Here is a 24,991-nt window from a genome sequence, read left to right on the forward strand (position 1 = left end):
GAGGCCCTCAGTGACACGGTTTAGTGGTGGCCTTGGCAGTCCTCAGGTAAAGGTTGGACTTGATGATCTTAAAGGTCTTTTCCAGCCTGGCTGCTTCTATGATTCTGTGACGAGGGCTACCAGATTTGCCATTTAACCATAGCATAGTGTAGCAAACAAGAATCTAGAACCTAGAAGCTGTTCTTGAAATACTATGGATAATCAAAGTTCTTTTTTTTTTCCCTTTTCTGCTTTTATTTCCCTCAATTCCTCACCTCCTATGTAAAAGAGTTCAGACAACAAAAGCACAACAATATTTCTTCTATTATTTTAATAATAATTAATAACAATTTCTATCTATCCTTTCCCTGCTGTAAAAAACCACCACCAACAAAACAAACAACAACAAAAAAATCAGATATTTCTATTGGAATTCAAATGAAACACGTATCTGTTCTTGTTTAGTTGCTTTAAATGTCTGGGGATTACTGTCTCTGATCATTCTCATGGAACTCTACAATTCGGGTTAAGCAACTACCGCTTTCCAGCCTTCACGGTAGTTCTTCAGCTCACGGCTTTGAGGGTTTCTTGATCTTTGAGAGAAACTGAGTAGTTGCAGGTTGGAAGGCAGGTGGATAACTCATGCTTATATTAATCTTTAGGTGGAACAAATGTAATTGGGACAATAAGTCAAGCACAGAAAACAGGTTAAGCCAATATAGTAATGGGGCCTAATTTACAAAATATTACTTCAATCTTCTTGCAGCACATTTTTGCATCTCTCATTCGCACAGCAGCAAAATCAGACTGACATTAAAGTAATATTAAAATGCTTAAAGACTGAGGAACTATAGGAGCTGATATATTCACTCTTACAAAACTTATAGCTTAATATTAGGCCACTGTGACTAAAGCTTGCATGACAGTAACGCTTTGAATCCCCTACAGAGACTGCCCTGCTTGTAACCTTGTTGTGAAAGCATCACATCTCAAGGTCAGGCGGATAGGCCTTTTCTCCTTCAAAGTCTCTTCAGTGAAATAGTCCTGGAGTGTTATGAAAGCAAATGGCCATTACTGAAGTGTCTTCATCCAGATGCTTGGAATGGCATCAATTCCCCTTGTTTCAGACCTCTGCACTATTTGCTCAGTGTTGTGCTCACCATCCCCACTGCCAAATCCGCCTGCCACATATGGTGGGGATCAGAGAATCCTGAAAATTCAGCAACTCTTCCATCACGCCACAAGCTGCTGCTGATACAGAGCCTTGCTGAAAAGCTGCACATCGGAAAAGAACAGAGTCATTGCTTCATAAATTAGCATATCAAAGGTAGGTGGGGTTTAATGGGAAAACACTGGAGCTTTAACAGAGACCCGTCTCCAGAAATACTGGCTGGACTTTGTATCTGCCATTCTTACCTTTGGGAACCTTATGGGAAAGTGTTCTATACCGGGTATGTTACTGGCAGTGGGGTTTTTTTTGAGCAAGGTAGGTGTAACATACACCTTTGCTATGGAGGGACTCTTGGATCTGTTGCCCGACATTTTACTCACAGTCATAAGAACCACTCCAGGAGAAAACCCAAACTAGTTCATCATGTTCGTAGCATCCTGACAGCAGACAAAACTTGATGCCTTAAGGACGTAAGAACAGGGCAAGTACGTTGCTATACTTCTCTTTAGAATAATTCTCCCAGCTCTCACAGTCTGTATCTTGAATACTTCCTAAGCCAGAGGTGTTCTTCAGCTGCTATCATGTTTATTCTGCTCAATGGACTTCTCCAGTCTCCTGCGTCCACAACATAAACGGTCACCTTCATGCAGAGGAAGTTCAGGTTGGATATAAAGCAGTTCTTGCCTATGAGGGTGCTGAGGGGCTGGCACAGTTTGCCCAGAGAAGCGTTAAATGCTCCATCCCTGGCAGCGTTCAAAGCCAGGCTGGACAGAACCTTGGGCAATACTGTCTAGGGTGAGGTGTCCCTGCCCATGGCAGGGGGTTGGAACTGGATGATCTTATGGTCCTTTCCAACCCAAACCATACTATGATTCTGTGATTCCAGATTGTTTCCTGTGCAACTTCTTGTTGTCAGTAGCAACAGTACAAAACTATTTAGGCAAGCACTTCTCTATTACATGCTTTTAGTTTCTAGCAATCTCTACTTCCGAGTTGGTGTGGTGGTAATTGTGATGGTATCAATACATTCCATTATTCTAGCTCCAGAAGCACTTCACACACTGTGGGTTGCCACAGTCAGTTTATGGCACAAAGAACAGGCATGTGTAGGTGGCAGATGTGAGCAGACCCAGTGCCGAATGCAGAGCTGTTTGCTTTTCCTCCACTGTGCAATTAGCTCTGCACAGCTTAATGGGGAAAAAGAAGAAACTACTTTGTGCTCATGAATCAAACTTTTTGCTTTTATAAAAGGCCAGTGAAACCTGAGGCACCTGGAAATGTGCAGAATTGGTTGCTTCAAACTCAGCATTAACCTACAGGATTGCAGGAACCAAGTATTTTTTAAGATGTCCAACTAGTTCATGCCACCACTTTGTGCACAGGCATAAAAGTACTGGGTTTGAATTCTCATCATCAGCTCCAAAAGAGGAGCAATCCACACAAACTGACAGTACGGCAGAAGGGTCTGCCAGCACATTCACACTGAATGAGATACTGGGAAGAAGCTTGGTACACAACTTTTCCAGGAGACCATACTTCCACAGGAATGCTATTTACAGTGAACCTCATTAAAAGTTGTTCACATTCAAAGGGTAAGTCTTACTTCTCAATTCTAAGCTGCCACATTTACCATCTGGGGTGCACAGCTCTCTGACAATCTATTGGCACTAAATATCACCAAGCAGTATTTTACAAGCATTTGCATTCTCAGCATAGCTGCACCCAGCGATGTGCTCCATACCTTCTCCTGCAGAAACGAGCTTCAGTGTTCCTCGCAGCTCTATTTAACCAAAATGTCACTTGAAACCAGAAGTCCTTTTTTGTTAGTGGACAGAAAAAAGACAATGCTGAGAAATTTGACTTCTTTTCTTTTTTTTCCAACTTTCTGCCAGGATTTTTCAAGAGTTTTAATAATCATTACAGAAAGCTTCAAATTACATCCAGGAAAGATGCCCCTCGGGTTAATCAAAACCAACTCCACTGAAATACCTGCCTGTCAAAGAACCTTAACATTGATATTTTCATACAAAGAAACAAACTTAAAGATCCTGCTGGAGGGGAATCTTCTTAATCTGGCCACTAATTTTGTGAAGAATTTTATCTGTCTTGCTAGTTAGTTCTTTTTCACTCCAACTGCCGTCCGTCTACTGCTCAGCAGGATTCGTTAGCCACAACAGACATACAGCTTTTGTAAATCAGAACTCCTTTTATTCATTCTCTGTGTGCTTCTAACTATAAAGTATTGAAGCAGGGCCTACAGAGAGGTGAACAGTTAAACTAGAACCTGCTCAAATCAATCACACAAACTTTAGGCCTCACAGTATCCTGGACTCATCTAAGATGTGTGTGAGTCCTCCCTTTTGCCAGTGATGCTCTCACTGAAAGACCTCTCCTATGGGCTAATTCACTGTGGCATCACTCTTAATGCCTGTATTTTCATCCGGTTCCATGACGGTCATAGATGTGGTGCAGATCAGCTCCTTAACAGCAAATGCTCATCTTTCTCCCCCCAAAAGACAATCCTCCTTGAGTCCAGCTTTGATTCCTTACTGAACATAAAATTCAACCGAACAAATCAACTGCCACCACTAGAAAACTGCCAGTGAGGGTGGAAAAGGTTGATCAAAACCAGCTGAATTCTGTAGCAACCTGCCCTCCACATAGGGACCCTTCTAAAGAAGGCAACAGAGATTGGCTCCATGTTAGATATCTTTCACACCCAGAATCAAGTGCTCCACCATGGCAGTGGTATGTCAAAGCAGCATAAAGAAGGGAAGTCTTTGGAGTTTGCTGTGTTACAGCAGGCTGAGGAAGGGCTTTAGGTGTCATGTGAAGCCAAATGACATGTAGAGCTTCAGAAGCTAGCTTCAGAATACCTCAAATATTCAGCATTTGGCAATAAGAACCTCTCTACAGAACACCTTCCCATTTAAGAAAGTGGGGTATCCTTTTTCTTTTGGGGGTGCGGGCAACAGCAGACACAGGACTGGGAGGGACAATTACCCAAGCAATACTGTTCGAAGCATAAGAGGAGGATCAAGAGGAACATCAGGTACAGAAAGTTTCTGTGACACCTGTGTTGACAGGGCTAAGTGGCACCTATACAGAGAAGGAGACTGCTCAAGGGGCTCGACCAGAAGAGACTAATCTATTAGTGAAAACAGAAGAGGCTTCCAGGAGAGGCTGCCAAGGTGGGGTACCAGAAGCAGAGTAACCTGCCCACAGTGCAAGGTACTAAGATACTGGAGAGTGTTCAGTGCCAGGGCTGCAATAATTGGGCTATATTTGAGTACCAAGAGCAGATTCAGACTTGCTGAGCTGATGCCTTTAAACCAACAGGAAAGGTGTCTGATTACTGGCAGTGGCATCCTGTTCCAGCTGAGATGCACGACCAGAGCAGTAAAAGGTGAACAAAATGAAAGTGCTAAAAGAGAACAGTCATCAGGAATTCTAAGAGAAATATGAAGCATAGTGTGAGTGTACTTTGCTGTGTATAGAATCATAGAATGGTTTGGGTTGGAAGGGACCTTCCAAGCTCATCCAGTCCAACCCCCTGCAATGAGCAGGGACATCTTCAACCAGATCAGGTTGCCCAGAACCACATCCAGCCCAGCCTGGAATGTCTCCAGGGATGGTTCATCCACCACCTCTCTGGGCAACCTGTGCCAGGGTTTTACCACCCTCACTATAAAGAATTTCTTCCTCACATCCAGCCTGAATCTGCCTCTTCTAAATTAAAGTACCCCTTATCCTGACACTATAAGCCCTACTAAGAAGTTTATCCCCATCTTTTTTATGAATCTTCTTCTTGTCCTTCTTAGCCTGAAAATTCAGGAACCTGGAAAGCTCTCCCCTTATATTAATTTAGGCACCTCTTCTTTTGAAAGGAAATTGAAATAAAAAATGTTTCTTGGTTTCTTGAAATCATTAAAAGCCAAGCTTGAATTTCTAAGTCAGAGGTTATATTTTGTGTGCAGTTATAGCTACTTCTCAACAAACAACTGAATATCTCTCCTCCTTTGGATGACTTCTGGATGATGGCATCAGTTTGTTCTGTGTATCCCTTAAACTCTATTATATTAGACTCTATAGCAGCGTTCCAGTATCTGAAGGGAACTACAAGGATGTTGGAGAGGGACTCTTCATCAGGGACCACAGAGCTAGGACAAGGGGTGATGGGTTCAAACTGAAACAGGGAAAGTTCAGGTTAGATCTAAGGCAGAAGCTCTGCCCTGTGAGGGTGCTGAGGCGCTGGCACAGGGTGCCCAGAGAAGCTGTGGCTGCCCCATCCCTGGCAGTGCTCAAGGCCAGGCTGGACACAGGGGCTTGGAGCAACCTGGTCTAGTGTGAGGTGTCCCTGCCCAAGGCAGGGGGTTGGAACTGGATAACCTTAAGGTCCTTTCCAACCAAAACCATTCTGTGATTCTATTAGTCAGAAAAACATGACTGAAATGCCTCCTCTGTTAAGCCCAAGGCACTTTGATGAACAAGTCAAAGACAGGAATGTGTCTACCAGGGCCCACATTCTGCAGACATTGACTTAAGCGTATCAGATTTGCCCATAAGCAATTTAGTGTGACTAACACTCACAAGGTCACCTAGGTGAATAAAGGATTCATAAGATCAGAGCAATATCCATTTCCTGAACCATTTCCCACTCCCTAGCAGGGCTGGATGTTATCACTTGTTTATCTGTAATTAAAGTATTATTTTATTAACGTAGGAAATAAAAGTATTAATTCAGCAGGAAAGCTCCCATTCATGCGGATAACCTCTGAGTTTGACTTCTTGTTCATTGTATTTTAACTAGGTACTTCCCAAAAGGCTTTAAAATATTCAGATGCAAAGAACAGATTTGGAGAGCAGACTTGCAGTCTGAGCATGGCTGAGGTTGGAAGATCACAAGAGCCAGCCACCCTACTCAAAGCAGGGTGGACTACAGCAGGTTGCTCAGGTTTTGAGGATCTCTAAGGGGATCCACAACCTCCAAGTAACCTGCTTCAGTGCTTGATCACAATTTAAAAGCAAAACAGACTGTTGTTATGTTTAAATGGAATATCCTGGATTTCAGTTTGCAGCCATTTCCTCTTGTTCTCTTGTCAAGGGCATCACTAGAAAGAGTCTGGCTCTATCTTTTCTTCTCTCATCAGATGTGTGTGCACCTTCTTAAGTCACTCTGGAGCCTTCTCTTCTCCAGGCCAAACATTCCCAGCTCTCAGCCTCACTTGTATGACAGACGCTACATGCCCCTATTCATCTTCGTGGTCCCTCACTGGTCTTGCTCCACTAACACCATTTGTCTCTTGGACATGGAACCCAGGACTGGGCCATAGCACTCCAGATGTGGCTTCACCATCACTGAGCAGAAGAGAAGGACCATGTCCCTCAGCCCAGCAACTGGTTCTACTGCATGTTGTTGGCATTCTAGCTGCAAGGGTGCATTTCTGCCTCGTTGCCCACCAGGACCCCTCAGGTCTTTTTTACCATCCAGTTTTCTTTCAATTTCATATTCTAAACTTCTGTCTTAAGATGTAAGCACCAATAAATGTCATCTGCTCATGACTGGCATAACCTGCAGCACTCCTTAGCTTCAGAGTAGCTAACTTTCAACATGAACTGACAGTCAAAGTGCTTTTTAAAAGGCCTACTATAGGTACAGTGATACAAGAGTTATTCTTATTGCACAGTTAATTTTGATTTGAAGTAGTCAGACCATCTCTATGGTTGCAAGTGTATTTGCATAGCAAATTGATGCACTAGGCTGAGCTGTTGGTGCTAATAAATCAGACACCTTCTTCTGTCAGCTAAAGATCCCCTGACATATGAAAATATTTCCCTGGACCAACAATTCCTAGGATTTCCCTCTCCACTTCCCTAACTTGGTTTCACAAATAACAGTCCTTAGTCAGAAAGCCAGAAGGACAGATGAATGCTCATCTTTATCTACTTCTGTTTTAAAGGAAACCGAGTTCCTAAATGCTTCAATGGAATTCGTGGATGATCCATTTCGGTGTACTTTAATACTCAAGTTGCCAAAGAATGTGAATGAACTGTCTTAGTACCATCAGCAGGACTCTTTGGTTATCCAGGCTTACTCTGAATTCATTGGGAACATCTGGAACTAGGAACCAGTGCAAACAGAAATAAGAAGGCATGAACTTTTCTCCAACAGATGTCTGTGTTTTTTAATTCCGTTCTCTGTTTAGACATCTAACAATGAGAATGTTTAATTTAGACAGCAAATATTGTGGCAGATTGCTTGTGTCCCTCTATTTTCAGCTGCTCCCTACACAAAGTTTAACATTGACGGATCCAGCCACGGCTCCCATTGCTGCATTTTGGAGCAAGTATAGCTATGAATCCAGAGCCCTAGAATTACTCAGTCCACATACTTTCCAGCCACAACCATTGCTAACTGCTCACCTTTTCCCATGACAGCCTGCTTAGCCCCCCAACTATCACAGTGATGCCAGAAAGCTGACTTCATAAAGCAGTTTCAGCGTTACTGAATATTTCAAAACCACAGTGCTTCGGTTCCTAAGTGCTCCTGAACATTCTGCTCACCCCGGTTTCTTTGCTCCCCTCACAGTGAAGAGATTTGTCTCTAATTGCCCTAAAATAACAGCTTCTTGTGTGTACAAACAACAGAGCTGAAATAAGAAATGGATTGCAAGGCTCGTAGATCTCCAACTGCCAGTTCGGCGTGTCTGAAACACAGGATTATAATTACATTATATACTACAACAGGAAACAGCGTGAAGACTGATGCTGATAGTTTGAAACAAATACTTTCTTCCCCAAGTCCTCTTTTTACTATTACTGTAAGCACACCACTGACAATCCTTTCTGCCTCAACAGATCTAGGAGCACATCATTTACAACTGATCTCCACAATTGCCAGGGACTTGTGGAAGTCACATTTGCTACACAGAGCAGAGGAGCAACTCTGCTATTGAAGCAGTATAGATGTCTGCAAGTCCAGAAAAAGTCCTGGAAAACCTCCCAGTCACACAGTGTTAATAGAAGTGATACAGCCCACCACAGGGAAAACATGCATACACCCCTGAACACAACTACCTAACAAGGGTTCACCCCCTGCCTTGTGCTGGTACATGCACGCAGGGGCTGTTTTCCTCTTTTTCCACACCTCCTCTACCACACCGTCCTGTTCACTATCCCATGTCTCAGACTCACTGCTGTGTTTGTCCCTACACCAGTGCTCTATCATTTTCATTTACCCAGACTCCAGGTTCAAAACCCACTTTCCCAAATCAGTGCCCCTGATCTCATGCACTTCACATCACTGTCATTTTTTGTCCCTCACCCTAGAAACAGGATTTGTTCACTAACCTTCCCAGAAAAGTCCTGTTTGTGCTCCAGTCCTCTCCTAGAACAAGCCTTTTTATACCTCTCCCCACAAAGGTTCCCTTACCTCCTTACTTTACTGCTTACCTACTTACTTTACTGCTCCATTACTGGAGCAATGCCAGTGTGGGGTCCTATCTGTTACATACCAGCCTCTCCCCTTCACCCAGTTATGCACCTAAGTCTCTTTCAACAGCCCTCTAGATCTCCCCCACAATTTTATAAGCTTCCCACATGAAAGCCACCCAGTATTCCTCAAATCCAGCTTTGTTCTACTCTTTATGTCCTCTCTGTAACTGCCCTTTCCCCTTGCACTGCATATGTCTCCTTCTGCCCATCAGGAGGCCCTATGAGGACTCCATAGCCAGCCTCACAAGGGACTTCCTGGTATATATTTTAAGCTATAGATCTGTTTTCTGCAACTTCCCAAGCTCTTGTTCTCTCTTTGGAGAGTTAAAATGCACAGAATACACCTCAGTCCTTTGCTGTTTCTTAAATGCCCCCCTTTTCCATAAAGCCAACCTGTTGGATACCAGTCACTCACTCCATGAGGATTTGCAGCAGCTAATATAGGCAATATAGCAGAAGCTACTGTAGACATTAGCCCGGCGACATGATGAGCTGCAGAACTGCCTCACACAATGTCAGGTTTACTGCCAAAAATCACAGTGACTGGGTTGGGAGCTTTTGCTATATTGATAGATAGTACAGTCATTGGCAGAAGCTCAGAGCCCAGTAAATGCCTCCTGCCAGTAGGAAATAGCAGCATTCCTGTACCATTACAAATTCTTATCTGCTATAAACAGGACACAGCCAAACTCTGCCTTGGCTTCAATGGAGGCCATTAGGCTAATGCCAATTATCTTTGCAAACCTCTCAGGGCAGTTTTTGGTTCAAAGCACCTGCCCTTCTGGGCATATTCTTGTAAAGTATGTGACCATTTTCCTCTTTCAGTTAATGGTGCTTGAGCTTCGTGTCGTGAAAACAGCAGTCAAGCATCTTTGCTGTATCCACACTTCTCTTCTAGCACTTAAAGACTTGAGATTACTTCAGAAATAAGCTTTTGCTACCACCATTATTCTGTCCATCACAGGTTATGGTCAAAAAGGCAAAAGCAAAAGCACAAACTGGGGCTGCTGCATGCAGCTGAGCAGCCTGTGGGATTGAAAGCCTGAGAAATAGGCAAGTTTTGCACTGTGAGAAACCACCTGAGAAAATCATAGCAAATCACTGGGACATGAAAAAGAAACCAAGCAAAAACTACGAGAGAAAGGTGCTGCAGTCAAGCCCTCCCTGTGATCATACACCACAGACTCATCCTCCTTACCTCGCAAGAATCACCAGCTTCAGCCTCTGCTTTTTCAGCTTCCTTCTATCCTAAATGTCTTTACCTTTCACAGAAGGAGGCCGAAGTACCTCATCACTTCTTTATTCTTGCAGGGCTCCTTTTTCCCTCTGGACTCCTCACCACAGCTACAGACCTTCTCAGAAGTGCTGCCTGTGGGACATGTTCACAGCTGAGGAGAGCAACAACAAAAAGCAGCATTTGAAAGGGGTCGTTGGCGCACACAGGGCTGTAAAAAACTTACTGCCAAAGAGTTTGCACAGGCACATAAAAGCTAGGTCGGATTCAGAGTGGCAAGTATCTAACAACTGGAGCAGCTTATTCCTCTCCTTTAATATCATCCTTTGTTCTGCATTTAGATTTGCTTTAGGTTCTCTTGTCTTTTTTGTATAAAAGAACGTACTAATTTGTTTGAACTTGTTACTCATGAATAGAGGAGAGAGTTAAGACTGGCAGCCCTCCAGTTTCATTTTACCTTTAGGAGAGCAGCAAGAGCACAGCAGCTCTGCCAGGAATATCAAGCCAGGAACCAAAGGTGACCACAGCACTGGAAGAGCCCTCCCTCACCAGAGCACACCCCCAGATGGTCTGAACATAGGCAGCATAGGGTCATTGGACAGTCCCAGACAAGGCAAGGTAATGAACCAGGTTCAGGGACCCATACAGGATACGAGACCAAATCAGGGCTGGAGATAATGCTGCAATATAGGTCCAATATCCACCCAAGAAAAAAGGACCAGGGACAGGTTACCTAAACTACTGGCCCAGGATCCCTCAAGGAAGCAAGGCCAGAGACAGGACTGGAAACAGCCCTATGTATTACATAGCTTAGGCCAGGACTGAAAGTCCAAGTCTCAGCTTAAATGGAGCTCCTGGGATTCAAGGGCTGCAGGTGGAGGCCTCAGGTGAAGCTGGTCAGGGACATTAAGGGCTGATAGCCCCCATGTCCCAGCCATAGTCAGTGGTTCAATATCAGGTGCTAATACTCAGTATGGGTCCCTGAGGGACACCACTCATCACTGATCTCCATCCAGACACTGAGCCATTGACCACTACCCTGTAGATGTGGTCATCCGGCCACTTCCTTATTCACCAAACAGTCCACCCATCAAATCCATCTCTCTCCAGTTTAGAGAGCAGGATGCTGTGGGGGACCATGCCAAAGGCCTTACAGAAGTCCAGATAGATGGCATCCATAGCTCTTCCCTTGTCCACTGATGGAGTCACTCCATGTGTGCAGGACAATGTGGAGCTTTCCCATGCTGCACAGGGTAGTACTAATTGGGAAAGAGAATACAGCTCTTGCTCTTCCGGAGTATTTGCCTCAGAGAGTAAGATGGGAGGCCAGTGGCTGCATGATACTCAGGATTTAATAAACTCAAACAGCTTCCACTATAAACACGAGCCTCATGTAATATAAAAGGTCACTGAGCACTGCCTTGTACAATGCCAACAAAGGGCACTACAGCTTATCTCTTTTCACTGATTCTCTTAGAAAAGTAATGTATTTGTGACTTTCTCTACTTGTTTTATTTGAAGCACCTCCAGCTTTGTTCTCAAAGATCAACCTTCGCAAAACTTCAATTTATTCTTGGGATTAAGCACAGTCTTTCAATTTAATTAGGTAGCATATAAATGCTGGTGGAATCTGAATGCCCTGAAGGACTTGAAAGGAATGTAAAATGGGTTTGGACAGGCTATTAAAATCAAGCCATTTGGGAAGGAACTGAAATTTAAGTGTCTCCACTATGATTTCTGGAGCATATTAGTGCTTTCATGCAAGAAGGCTCGCTTTACCTTCCCCTCATTCCTTCCCTTGCTGTCAAACTGTTCAGTTTCAAAAGATTGAAGCTGTTATCTCATGCAAACATCGCAAGTGGAAGTTATCTGATGATTTTAGAGGCTAGGATTTAAGGCCTCATTCTTGCTTGTAGTTGTGGAAGTTAAAACAGGCAGAACCCTGAAACAAACTGCTTCCCCCCTCGTATGCTCACACTCCATTCAGCAGCAGCTTTCTGGCCAGAGGCAGAGGTACTTGCTGGTAAACAAGGATGTACATGCCCAAAAGGAAAAGGAGCCTCTGTATTCAGCATGTGACAATAGGCAATGGTCAGCTAGGGTGAATCACAGCACAGCAAGGAGCGGTCCCATCTAAGGTACTTCATTCTACCCTGATAGTGTTCAAGTTTAAAGACCATGGACATACCATTAAGGAACAGGCTTCCATTGAGAGGGATAGGATCTAAGTGCCAGCTGCAGACCTCCTCTGCAGATTCATTTGAGCTCTTCCTATACAAATCATTGCTCTGCTCAGCCTTTACTGAGCACTTGAGAATTCCCACCAAAAGAGGGACAGATGCACCCAGGTTTCTTTGCCCCTTGCAGCTCAGCCTGCCCACTGGATGGAATCCCTTGCTCTAATTTGGGTGGCAGATGGAAAGACATTTAGCTTTTACAGACCATCAGTCTAGTTTGAGCTGAGGGGAAACGGAGAAAGGCAGTGGATATTCTCCATTCTGTTCCAAGACTTGGAAGGGAAGAAAGCAGACTTTGCAGATTTCATTAGTTACATACATCTGTCAAGCTTATTTTTCAGCAGGAAAAGCCTGTGATTCAGATGCTCAACATAAGCAATTTGTTTGCCTGGACAAACAAATGTCCTCTTCCCCCACCAACCAACACCAGCATATTTTTGTTTCAGACAGCATTTTGCACACCACCTTTGCTGCTCACTGGGAACAGGGAGCCTATCTAAGAGATGGTTTTCATCTCATCTAAGAAATTACACAGCTGCCTCAGCTAAAAGTAAACTGATGTTAATATTAGCAGTCAATGTGTCAGCAAGCATTGGAAAACTACTGCTCAGTGCCTTGCAAGAGAGTGTCAAAGAAAGTGAAAAGGACAACATTCACTGAGTGCCTGAGATGGAGGACTTAAGAGAAGCAGAAGAGAACAGGTAAAGATTTCAACCCCAATCATTAGTTCCAGTGTTGCAAAGGTGGACTCCTGGATGAAATAGATTATCAGTGCTCCAGAAATCAGGTATTACACAGCCAGCTTTTCTGCTTGTTGCTCAGAGGCAGGTAGAACAAGAAAACAGCTCAATATTAGGAGGGTATAACCAGATTTTACACAAGCTCAGATCCACTAGTTTCTGTTCATCTTTTCTGTGCAGAGTACAAACAAGGGAGTGAGAAAGCATTCATCTTCCCTCATCACATTTCTTGGTAATAGTCAATAAAGGAAATCCATAAATATGGTCTGCCTAAAGGACCACGAGGGATTAACTCAGGTCACAGCGGTGGGCTAACCCTGGTTGGCTGCCAGGTCCCACCATGCCACTCTTCTACTCCCCTCCTCAGCACGACAGAGGAAGAACGTAAGATGAAAGAGCCCACGGGTTGAGATAAGGATAGGGAGATCACTCACCAGTTACTGCCACAGGCAAAACAGACTTGGCTTGAGGAAGATTAATTCAATTCATTGCCAATGAAACCAAGAGCAGGATAGTGAGAACCATCCTCTCCAAAAACCCTGAAAGTCACCTTCTCCCCCTCCCCACCTTCCCAGGCCCAACTTCACTTCTGACTCTTCTACCTCCTCCCTCTCCCCTGAGTGGGGCTGGGAATGTGGGTTGTGGTCAGTTTGTAATGTTTTATCTTGGCCACCCTTTCCTCCCCACACTGTTCCCCTGCTCCAGTGTGGGATCCCTCCCGCAGGATGCAGTCCTTCACTAACTGCTCCAACGTGGGTCTGTCTCATGGGTTGCAGTTCTTCAGGAACAGACTGCTCCAGCATGGGTCCTTCCATAGGGTGCATCCTTCAGCAACAGACTGCTCCAGCGTGGGTGCATCCTTCAGCAACAGACTGCTCCAGCGTGGGTGCATCCTTCAGCAACAGACTGCTCCAGCATGGGTCCTTCCATAGGGTGCATCCTTCAGCAACAGACTGCTCCAGCGTGGGTCCTTCCATAGGGTGCATCCTTCAGCAACAGACTGCTCCAGCGTGGGTCCTTCCATAGGGTGCATCCTTCAGCAACAGACTGCTCCAGCGTGGGTCCTTCCATAGGGTGCATCCTTCAGCAACAGACTGCTCCAGCGTGGGTCCTTCCATAGGGTGCATCCTTCAGCAACAGACTGCTCCAGCGTGGGTCCTTCCATAGGGTGCATCCTTCAGCAACAGACTGCTCCAGCGTGGGTTCTTCCATAGGGTGCATCCTTCAGCAACAGGCTGCTCCAGTGTGGGTCCTTCCATAGGGTGCATCCTTCAGCAACAGACTGCTCCAGCGTGGGTCCTTCCATAGGGTGCATCCTTCAGCAACAGACTGCTCCAGCGTGGGTTCTTCCATAGGGTGCATCCTTCAGCAACAGACTGCTCCAGCGTGGGTCCTTCCATAGGGTGCATCCTTCAGCAATAGACTGCTCCAGCGTGGGGCCCCATGGCCACAGGTCCTACCAGAAAACCTCCTTCTGAATGGGCTCTTCATGGGCTGCAGCTTCCTCCAGGGCATACCCTCCTGCTCTGCAGGCTGCACGGGGACAACCTGCTTCACCATGGTCTTCTCCACAGGCTGCAGGGAAATTTCTCTCATTGCCTGTTGTCACCTCCTCCTTCCCCTCCTTCTCTGACCTTAGTGTTGCAGGGCTGTTTCTCTTCCATTTTTCTCACTCCTCTCACAGCTTCTGCACAATGGTTTTTACCCTTTCTCAAACATGTTACCACAAAGGTGCTACCAGTATTGCTGCTGATGGGCTCAGCTTTGGCCGCCAGTAGGTCCATTTTAGGGTCATCTAGAACTGGCTCTATTCAATATCAGGGCAGACCCTGGTTTCTTCCCACAGAAGTCACCCCTTTAGCCACTGTGCTACGAAACCTTGCTACATAGACCCAATACAGTAAGGTAGAATCATATAATCGCAGAATCAATTAGTCGGGAAAAGACCTTTAAGATCGCCGAGTAGATGACAATGCAGGTAAGAAGATATAGCTGAAATAGGGTACATAGATCACATATATATGGTTTATCTGCAGCAGCAAAATACATGCAAATTGATTAGTGTTTCTCTTTAAGAAGGGGAGAGCTGGCTGAGGGTCAGAGTGGTGCAGTCAAAAAGGAAAGGGTGGTCACTAACACAAGCCTTTGGAGCAGGTTGCAGAGCATGAAATATTCATATCAATTGACAGAGCCAAAGAAGAGAAAGTTTTTATCAGTCTATAGGTAGGGCAACAATTTTATATGACTGAGACAGCTATGAAAGAAAACCACATTAGCCCAGTGCTGGGACACTGTAAATCAACCATTGTAAGCGGAGACTGGAATCACTGTCTAGGCAAACCATTAGGAAAGCTTTTGGTTGCCCGGGAGAATGCCGCAGCAAAACACACATGAATTATTCAGTCAGGTCCTTATATCGTTACGGCTGTGAAAGTAAAACCATAATATTCCTGTTACTTACTTCAAGTCATTTGCAATGCACTAGCAATGCGAATTACCTCTCATTTGAAAACCAGGTGATGCAGGTACTCCAAGACTGTAGCACCAAGTTTACCCACTGCATTAGAGTGTATCCTTGGCTGGTCACATCACTACATTTCCAATTACCTTCAACCTTTGTCCAGCACATCTATGTACTGTAAGCCTTCAGAAAAGGTACCATTTCTATAAAATGTTACTTGGAAAGGAATACAACCCAAGGACCATGTACATGCCTCATTAGAGCTGCTTTTTCTGGGAAGGACACCATTCACAGACAGTTTTTCATAGCAACATACCTACTTGATAGAAACAAACCAGTCCAAATAACAGGAGTAACAGGCACCACAATCTGCTACGTGCCTAACAAAGGCCTGGTATAATTGCTACTGAGATCAGTGGAAAGACTCAAGGGAAATTACTGACAGTAGTGTCTGCATTCAGTACAAATTCTCATTCACATTCCCCCATATCTAAACACAGCAGGAACAGACACTTTGTCAGGTTTTAAGGAGGATAGTAAAAAAAGGCAGAAATTAGGGGTCGGATTTTAACTCCAAGGGAATGCGGTTACAATGCTCATGTGCTTTTGCAAACCCTGGAAACATGTATTTTTCCATTGTGCAAGTATTTATGCAATAAAATCAATATACATTATTTTCTCCAAAGACAAATAAACCCCAGACACTGAAATTTACTCTGCGGAAGCGGCATTTGCGACACTCTGACTACATCTCAGCATCTCTTGCGGCTGATTGTTCTTTGACCAAGCGAGCAGTGAACAAGAGAGGAAGAAGAGGATGCCACAAAACCAGACTGAAAAGCAAGCTCCAGTAGCAGCCTGGATCAGCACTGAGAAAAGAGCTTTTGGACAACGCAAGCTGAGTGAGGGGTTTGAACTGTAAGCAAGTACATAACCTCCTTGTTTTCTCCCTTCTTCAAAGCAACAGAACTTTGCACTCTCTTCAAAAATGAAGAAAAGGGTACAGAGCCCGCGTGGAAATGCTGCAGAAAGCGTACTCTCAATAAATACAGCTCTCATTTTCTCAGTGCCTTGTTGGTGCCTGGCAAAATACTTGCGCAGAAGCTCCTGTTCTATCTGCATGTAACACAGGGAAAAACAATCTATAGGTAAGGCAAAGAAGGAGGCAAAACCATCCAGCAGTGTGGGTGAGCTTTAACACACAGCAAACCAGCAGAAGGTAAGAGCTATAGCAATGCTCTTTCCCACACAGCCTGGCTACACAGGGAAAGGAAACAGAAATGAGAGGGGAAAACTAATGGAATATTACCCCAAACTTTTCAGGGAAGGGGCCATGTGCAAAGCATATGCAGTTTACCAGGAATCACTGCCAAAATGCATTGGCACTCAATCTAGTGGGTGAGTGGTGCCAAATAACCCTTCTGCCTACTGTCAGCAGAACAGAGGAAATGTTGAGAGGGCACTGCGGGACAGAAAGGAAGAAAAATGCTACAAGCTCCTTCTGCTTCGGCTAGAATGCTGCTGAAAGCTATAAATTGTGTAGTAGAACTACTGCAAAATACAAAGCTAGGGATGCAGCTCATTACACAGTGCTTAGAGCACGCATTAGCGGGAAAAAGAATGTAAAGAAAGAGTGTAAGGAGTATGTTTTCCTTTTTCCCTTTCTCTCCTGTTTTCTACAGTTATTCCACCACATTCTTCTATTCCCTTTCTCTGCTCTTCTAGCCCCAGGTTTCTTTCTAGCACTATTTGCTTTCTAGAATATTTCCTTCTTTTTATTCTCTCTTGGGCCCCTTCTGGGTTTGAGTTTATCTTGGTTTTAACATGGTTTCTTTTAATTCCCTTTCTCTTCCTGAATTTCTCCCCTCCCCTCTCTTTAGCAGGGAAGTTGTGCCAGCATTAACCTTCCCTTTCTCTTGTACTGGAGAGCCCAGAACTGGACCCACCAGCCCAGGAGTGGCCTCGTCAGTGCTGAGTAGAGGGGAAGGATCAAGCTCCCTCAACCTGCTGGCAATACTTGGTCTAATACAGCCCAGCACCTTCTTTGGGGCAAGGACACATTGCTGGCTTGTGTTCAACCTGGTGCCCATCAGGACCCCCAGGTCCTTTTCTGCCAAGCTGCTTTCCAGCTGGGAAGGCACCAAATGTACTGGTGCATGGATATATACAGCATGTAAAGGCCTTCACTCAATCTCCCCAGTGGGCACCAGGGACAAGGCTGGCTTTGTGACCTATCCAGTCCTCCAAAACTCTCACACTATTCACTCTCCTCAGCCTCTGTGCTGCCTTGAAGGGCACATTAAACACACTCTGTTTCATGCTTAGAAGCACCACTGTGAGGGCTGCAGCCCAGACCTCCCGTATCCACGCACTCTGAAGGAAACAAGGAACAGCACGGCCACAGAAGTGTCCCATCAGGCCCAGAGAGGAGTCAAGTGCTTTCAGACATGCTTACAGCCACAAATAACTGAGGGGTGAGTTTGAAGAAGCCAAAGGAAGGCAGGAGACCCCTCACCAGGTAGCAGCCCCTCTGCACTGATACGCAGTTCTGGGCTCGTTTATTTGGAGTCCTCAGGCTCTTTATTCCTCTGAATCTCAGAATGACACTGATGGCTTGAGGAACTGTATTTTTCCCTAAGCAGCTATCAAGCACCAGAAAGCAAACCTGATTTTTTCCAGAGCCCATAGACAAGTTATTTTGTATGTTTCCTTGCTGGGAATAGAGCCAAGACCCAGTAATAAAAGTTCAACTTCAAAATGCTCTCAACTGTTTGCTACTTTAAAAGCTGATTTAAGGCAGTTAGTATTAGAAGCTGTTGACTAATGGAAAACTGTAGCGCTATGTAATTCTGTCAAGGCAGACATTTCTTTCATTGTTCTTTTATGCTTTTATCATATGAGCCTTTACAAACTATTAGAGGTTATTTTGTCTTCCTGTTTATTCCTCACTGAGAATTATTCATGAAGAATTTTTCTCCTCCCAGCTCCTACACAGAAACAAAAGGGAAGCAGGGTGGTCATGGGAGAGATCATGTAGAACACCTTCGTTTGTGAAGTATCAGCAATGGCACCCCCAAAAAAGGAGCCTTCCACATCCTTGTTCTGGACTCAGACAAGGTACAAAAGAAAGGACCTGTGTCAAGGAGAGGCAAACCTCTGTAATGTTACCCCTAACCAAACTCTTCAACCAGCAAAGATCCTCAATGTCAAAGCTCAGGCAAATTCATGTGAGGAGAACTCTAGGAGCAGCTTTTCATCAGCATACAACCCCGGTGTCCTTAGAAATCACTTTGCAGTCAGCTGGGCAGGCAGAGTGTGCAGTGAGGACCCAAGGCAATGTGGTGACATTGGCTCCTGCAGCCACCCCAACCCACTACCTCCCTAACGGGGCACTCAGTCCTCACACCAACACAGTGCTGCCACCACTCAGCAGATACAGCTGCACTTCAGCTGCCCGCAGTGTCCCAGCCTTAGGATGTGACATTGTACTGATGTGCTAAGACTGGAAAACACTGAAGAACCTTTAACTTGGAAATTCCAGAACACCAAAGAGAAAAAGAACCATTCAGAATCAGCACAGAAGTCAGAATTTCCTGGGGAACAGAAGCAGCTAGGCCAAAACATGCTGTTAAGACCACAACTTTGAAAGCAGTTCATTCTGAGTGAGTGGAGTAAAGATAACTGATGACTACCTATCGGGAGAAAGAACTACTCCATGATCATGAAAAGCACTGCATTATCAGCAGTGCTGATATGGGAAGATTATGGGAAGGATGAAATCCCTCCACAGAGGTAGAAATACATAGGATTTTTGTCATTTTCATTTTAATAAATCATTGATTCCCTCCAGAAAGGTTAACTCTGTGTTCTCAAACAATAATCTCTTCATGATCAGACTGCATGAGTGTTTGGGCAAACTGCTGAAACCTGCGGATACTGCCAATGTATAAAACATGGCCATATATTTATATAAATGTAATTATGACATAATTGTAACTATTATATAAATAAGATTTTATATAAATTCACATGAATACATGTTATGTACATATATGCATAAAAAGCCAACGACTGGAAAACTCAAACTCCTACCCTTCCAATCTCATCTTTCAGTTGAGGTTAGAGGAGGTAGAAACCACTCCCAAGCCATCTTGAAAAGCTGCAGATTACTGAATTGCTCAAGCAATAACTTCCAGCTACTCCAGGGAATTCTGATGCCTGATGCAAAAGCTAAAAATAACGTATTGTTTTAAGTGTATAAATGCGCACATGAAAAAGCGGAAATCGTTTTAATCAGAATTAAACCTCTATCCATGTTTTTTCTTTATGTGTAAAGTCAGCCCTTCCTGGCTATCGCTTCAAATTCAGACTTGGAGAGAACCCTGTCTCTCCCCCCACAGAATGCACATGAATAATGAAGTACCAATTTCACATGAATTAATATAGAAAAAACACTGTAACATAGCCCCAGGTTTGTGTGTGACATTGGTTCCCTCTTCTGTATCCCCCATATTCCTGTATCCAACTTGACAAACGTCTTCTCGTATTAAGATGGTAGCTCTCCAACCTGAAAGACTGCTACACGTCCCTGTGACTCTGTTGAGATGAGGAGCATCATTGCACTGCAGCACAGAACACTCGTTCTGATTCTCAGCAGCAAAGACCAGATTTGCCTTAAAACTCTGCTTGCACAGACTCTGCTATAGACATCCATCTGAATGCAAATCACAGCACTCGGCTTTAGCTGAAATATCCAGCATGCTTAGGAATCAGAGGTCACAAACATACATTTATGCAAAAATGCATAAATGATAAAAGAATCAGGAATGGGACAAAGTAAGCTCACAGCTAGGTAATTCAGTGAGGAAGGATGGAAAGTAGGTTCCAGTCCCTGCTGTACTTGATTTGAAGCACAGGCTGAAGCACAGGTCTCTCAAATCTAGGTAGAATGATGGCATCATTTGCTATTCTTGTCATTTGGAATACTTGCTCTCCTAGGATAATCAGCTCCTCTCCACTCATATGTCTTGGCTTCATTTCATGCTAAACGTGTTTTTTTACATTCTCTATGAAACAGAATTACTGTGGGTTTCTGGTCTGTGTTGGATACATGCATTTTTTCACTTGGCTTCTAAATAGTTACTGACATGGGCCACTTGTGAAGAATTAGAGCCAATATTCAGCTGATGTAAATCAATGTTCCTGCAACAGTTTCACTGGAGGTCCATTGATTCATAGCTGTTGATCTTCTGACAAATGTATCTCAGTCAGAGAATAGACAAGACAATGTATAACCTTAACACAGCAAGAAGCAATGAAGTCACATCATGACAAAGCCTACTTAAAAAATGTATCTTGGGAAATGGCTGGGCAAACACCATAAACCTCCCCTGCTTATTAAATAGAATGAGACAGCTGTATCTAGGACGGGAAGGTCATGCAAGATTTATTCCTTCCTTTAGTAAACATTGATTATCCCTGCTTTAGTGTGGACTGATCATGGCCATAGATGCTTAGTGATATGGGTTAGTGGTGGCCTTGGCAGTGCTGGGCAACAGTTGGACTTGATGCTCTTAAAGGTCTTTTCCAAACCGGCTGATTCTATTCTATGATTATAAGCTTGGTGGCCTGTCCATATTGCACTATGAGACTTGTCACCAGCTGCATGATCTGCACTCCAGCTTCTGTATTCTTGTGTTCAAGCTCAACAAAGGACTTACAGTTTAGCCAAGTTAGTTTCTTTCTACACTTGTCTTTCCACTGTACCCTTAGCTCACAACTCTGATGAAATGATACCATCTTCATCTCTTTCTTAGTTCAGACGGGACTCTCACAAAACATATTAGGAACTATCAAAGGTCACTGAAATCTCTCTTCTCAAACACCACAGTTTTGACGTTCCTGTTTCTCCCTTGCCCCTTCCTACATGAGAAACACTGTTATGCCATGATCAAAGCCATGCACTTGATATATGTGTAAAATTCCAGTTACCCAAAAAGCAACTGCTGAAAAAAAAAAATCTCTACTCATTTTAGTTTTGAAACATACCGAGTACTAATGAGCTCCTTATCTCTCACCCTCTGGGCACACCTACACTGAGGAATACCCTGCATGTTGCTTGCCAGCTAGCATTCGAGTTTAGCCTCTGTGGCCTCTTTGAAACATACACTGACTGGCGCAGCCAGCCTCTGTATCGACACTTACAAGAGGAAAGCAGGCTTCTAAAGAGAAAGACAAGATCGATTTAATTTGCTTCCTTCAACTTCCACTGTTCCACTCTGCAGCAAAAGATTCACAGTCTGCTCCCTGGTTTTCCATGCACGTGTAGGCACGCTGAACTGTTGAAACACCAGATGATCTTAAGCACCCACGGACTTGTGTCATCACTATGAAAGGGATGGAGCAAAAGCAAACAATTAAACCATGTCAGATACTTCGGAGTATCCTCAGACACAGGATGAATTTACAGCTCGAAGAATATGAAATATTCATGTGGATACAATTACAAGAAATTCCATTATTTATCATGTCCAGTCATTCATATCCTATTACAGAAAAAAACCCCAAACATTATTTTTTCATCTAGTCCAGGCACCACCACAGATTCAACAAAGCAAAATGTCTGTGTGGATGAGAGAGCAACAAATCTTGTATTAGCTGAACCTCAGACTTGCCCAGGCACCTTTTCTGGCTCAAGGCTAGTACAGTGTGCTCGACCCAGTAACAACTGACTTGGGTAACTACAAATTATGCTTCAGAATATAGTTTGACTAAAGAGTTACCGGTCCCTGAAGCACAACCTCAAATGATCAGTGAGGCAACTATCTTCCACATAGAGCTTGCAAAGAAAGCGGTCTGAAGCAACCAGAAACTGGAGAAAGAAATCTGAAGTCAGCACTGTGTGGTTTTGCACATACAAGCAAAGCAATACAAAATGACAAGGATGCCTTTCACATTAGTCCCTTCACAGAGGCGCCGGGCAGATGTCTTCTGGAGCTTGGCATCTAGATTCCTTACCCCCTTCCTAGGTACGAAGCCATGAAGCAAAGTTCATGCCTTGAAGCGCAGTAAGAGGGGGAAATGTCAATGCAGAGACTGTACAAATTTCTATGCGCAGAGGTTGTGCGAAGTCTGGATGTGGCAGTAATACCCGTTCTCCTTCAACTCCTGCTAGCAAATAACTCCAGATGTATTAAGCTAAGGACAGAGAGCACAGCCAAGTGTTATGTTTTGTAGCCTGTACCAGGGACAAAGCAGGATACTACTCATTGACAGAAAATAATTATGCAAGATGAAAAGAAAATAATCTACTGCTTTTCTGGGAGAAAAAGATGAGCCTTCATCATCCTGGGAACTCGCAAGCAAAATCAAACCTACCTATGAAGGTACTCCTCTCATTTCTTTCCCACTTAGCACATTTCATTGTGCCAGGTGATGATGTCAAACTATTTGTCATTTCCCCCCTAATGAGCCTGTTTTAATAAAGCTAACTGCCAAGTCAAAGAACCAAGAAGAAGGTGAAGCAACCACGACATTCGACTTCAGGAAAGTCTGAGGGATAACACCAGGTCTGTTACAAAAGCAAGGGGAAGATGAAAGCTGTACAGCAAAGACCTATGTGAAAATGCACCAAAGCCATTGTTGGCATGCGTAATTTAGAGGCAGAGATTTTCTCCTGTGGCTCATGACCCCCCTATTCAGAAGTGCTCAAATCCTTCCAAGGATGCCTGCAACATCTACAGCTTTTAGTGACCTTATGGAGAACGCATACGAGTGGATATGCCTTCCAGCGTAAGGTCTTACAGATAACTAGTTGACTAGGATGTATGCTTAAGTTTGTTCCTATAATGGCATAATAAAAACGCACCATGGACTCCCTACCTTGTTATTGAGCAGTATATTAGACAAATGCATAATGCATGATACTATTTACACAGTATCTATCTTCCCAAGGAATTGTTAGTGTTAGGAGAATGTTTTTTTCAGTTTCTTGCATCTATAGAGCTGTCTTTTGAATAGCGAATGCTTGTTTTTCGTGTACAGCTTTGTACTTGGAAGAAAACATCCTAAATCCATCTTAACAGTAAGTGTCCTCAGGGGTATGGAAAACCAGATGCAGCTAAAAACCCAGCAAAACTTTTACAATAGCAAACAATGATGAACTCCAGTATTATCTCTAAGATCATATACAATGAGGTTATTAATGTCCTACACTTCTGATACTGTGGGTTTCTGGCTAAGGCATAAAGCAGAGCCAACGCTATTTTAAACATTAAAACTATTATTCCAATGTGTAAACCGCTTCAGAGACAATGCAGTCATGCTGCAAGAAATTTATGCCCGTTTGCAGTGTGTGTTATTTACGCTCCAGGTTTGTGCACAGCCACATGAAGTACATTGGAGCCTTGTCAGCATTTAAAACACTTTCAAAGTTAAGAATGCCTGCAGAGGTAGGAGGCTAGCTTAGATCTATCTGTAATTTTTAACAGTATGATAAACCAATCGGGCAAACATCCTCAACAATCTGAAGACTCAGAAGCCTCAGATCCATTTTCACTTAACCATCAGCATCAAATGAACATCCTATATCAATCCTACATCACTGAAGTAAATGGCTTGCAGGTCCCTAATTCTCTGGGGCATTCTTAAGAGTACCGTACTCTAGCCATGTAGTAGCAGGCCTCAACAGGGCAAAATATAAAGAGCAATAAAGATCTGTGGAGGATTTTTCCTTTTGTTTTGAACAAAATATTTAATACCAAACACTGCAAGGTCTGTAAAACAGCAACCTGCTTGCAAAGCTCTCATTTCTATAAACCTTTCTAGTGCATTTTAATGTGAAATATCTTGTACTCTCTGTATAAATGAAAATCCATTTTGGCATGGGAAAAAAATATGCACACAAGCCTTCTTCTTAAGATGAAAAAAAGAACAGGATGAGGAGAGAATCAACCCCATGAGTACTCTCATGGACTGGAAAGTAAACATGGTGCCAAGGAAACCTCAATTCCCACCTTCCTGCTCACCCACACGTATATGCACATCATTGCTTAGTCTTAATGAACATTTCTATCTGCCAGTATTCTACTGGAGAGGCATTTGGCCTTTAATCAAAGTATGGTCACATCTTACGTTGTGTGGTGCCAACCAGCACCTCTCCCTGATTGCTGGGAGCATCAACAGCCAGAGTACTCCTTTCCTCTTCATAAAGGTAATTTAGTAGGCCCTCTCAAACTTCGTGTTCATATACAGAAAACATGAAGCTGCCTAGATGTCCATCTCCTTGCCCACTGCTGATCCTCTCCAGTTTGGTGATGTCTGCTTTATATCACTTATGGTATCATCTAAATAATGTTGTCGAGCAGTGTAAGATTCCTGATTTCCTAACTAGGAAAACAGAATTAGTCTTTTTGGCATATATATTTTCTTCCTAAATGTGGTTTCAGGAATGGAATATGGCAACCTATTTAACAGCTTTCATCTTACGTGAAACAAGGCATTGATTGAAGGGGACCTACAAGGATGCTGGAGAGGGAGTCTAAATCAGGGACTGCAGCGACAGGACAAGGGGTGATGGGTTCAGACTGAACCAGGGGAAGTTCAGGTTAGATCTAAGGCAGAAGCTCTTCCCTGTGAGGGTGCTGAGGCGCTGGCACAGGGTGCCCAGAGAAGCTG

The 24,991-nt window shown here is 43.8% G+C and overlaps 1 long non-coding RNA gene across 1 annotated transcript; it reads right to left on the reverse strand.

Moving 5' to 3' along the window:
- Positions 1-1,117: 1,117 nt before the first annotated feature.
- On the reverse strand, positions 1,118-10,676 carry LOC136009091 (uncharacterized). The gene is made up of 3 exons (XR_010610323.1): positions 10,612-10,676; positions 9,907-10,032; positions 1,118-1,254 (listed from the first exon to the last, which is right to left on the reverse strand). It is a non-coding gene; the product is annotated as an uncharacterized LOC136009091 (long non-coding RNA).
- Positions 10,677-24,991: the final 14,315 nt, after the last annotated feature.

Source organism: Lathamus discolor, chromosome 2 (assembly GCF_037157495.1).
Source record: "Lathamus discolor isolate bLatDis1 chromosome 2, bLatDis1.hap1, whole genome shotgun sequence".
NCBI classification, from domain to species: Eukaryota; Metazoa; Chordata; class Aves; order Psittaciformes; family Psittacidae; genus Lathamus; species Lathamus discolor.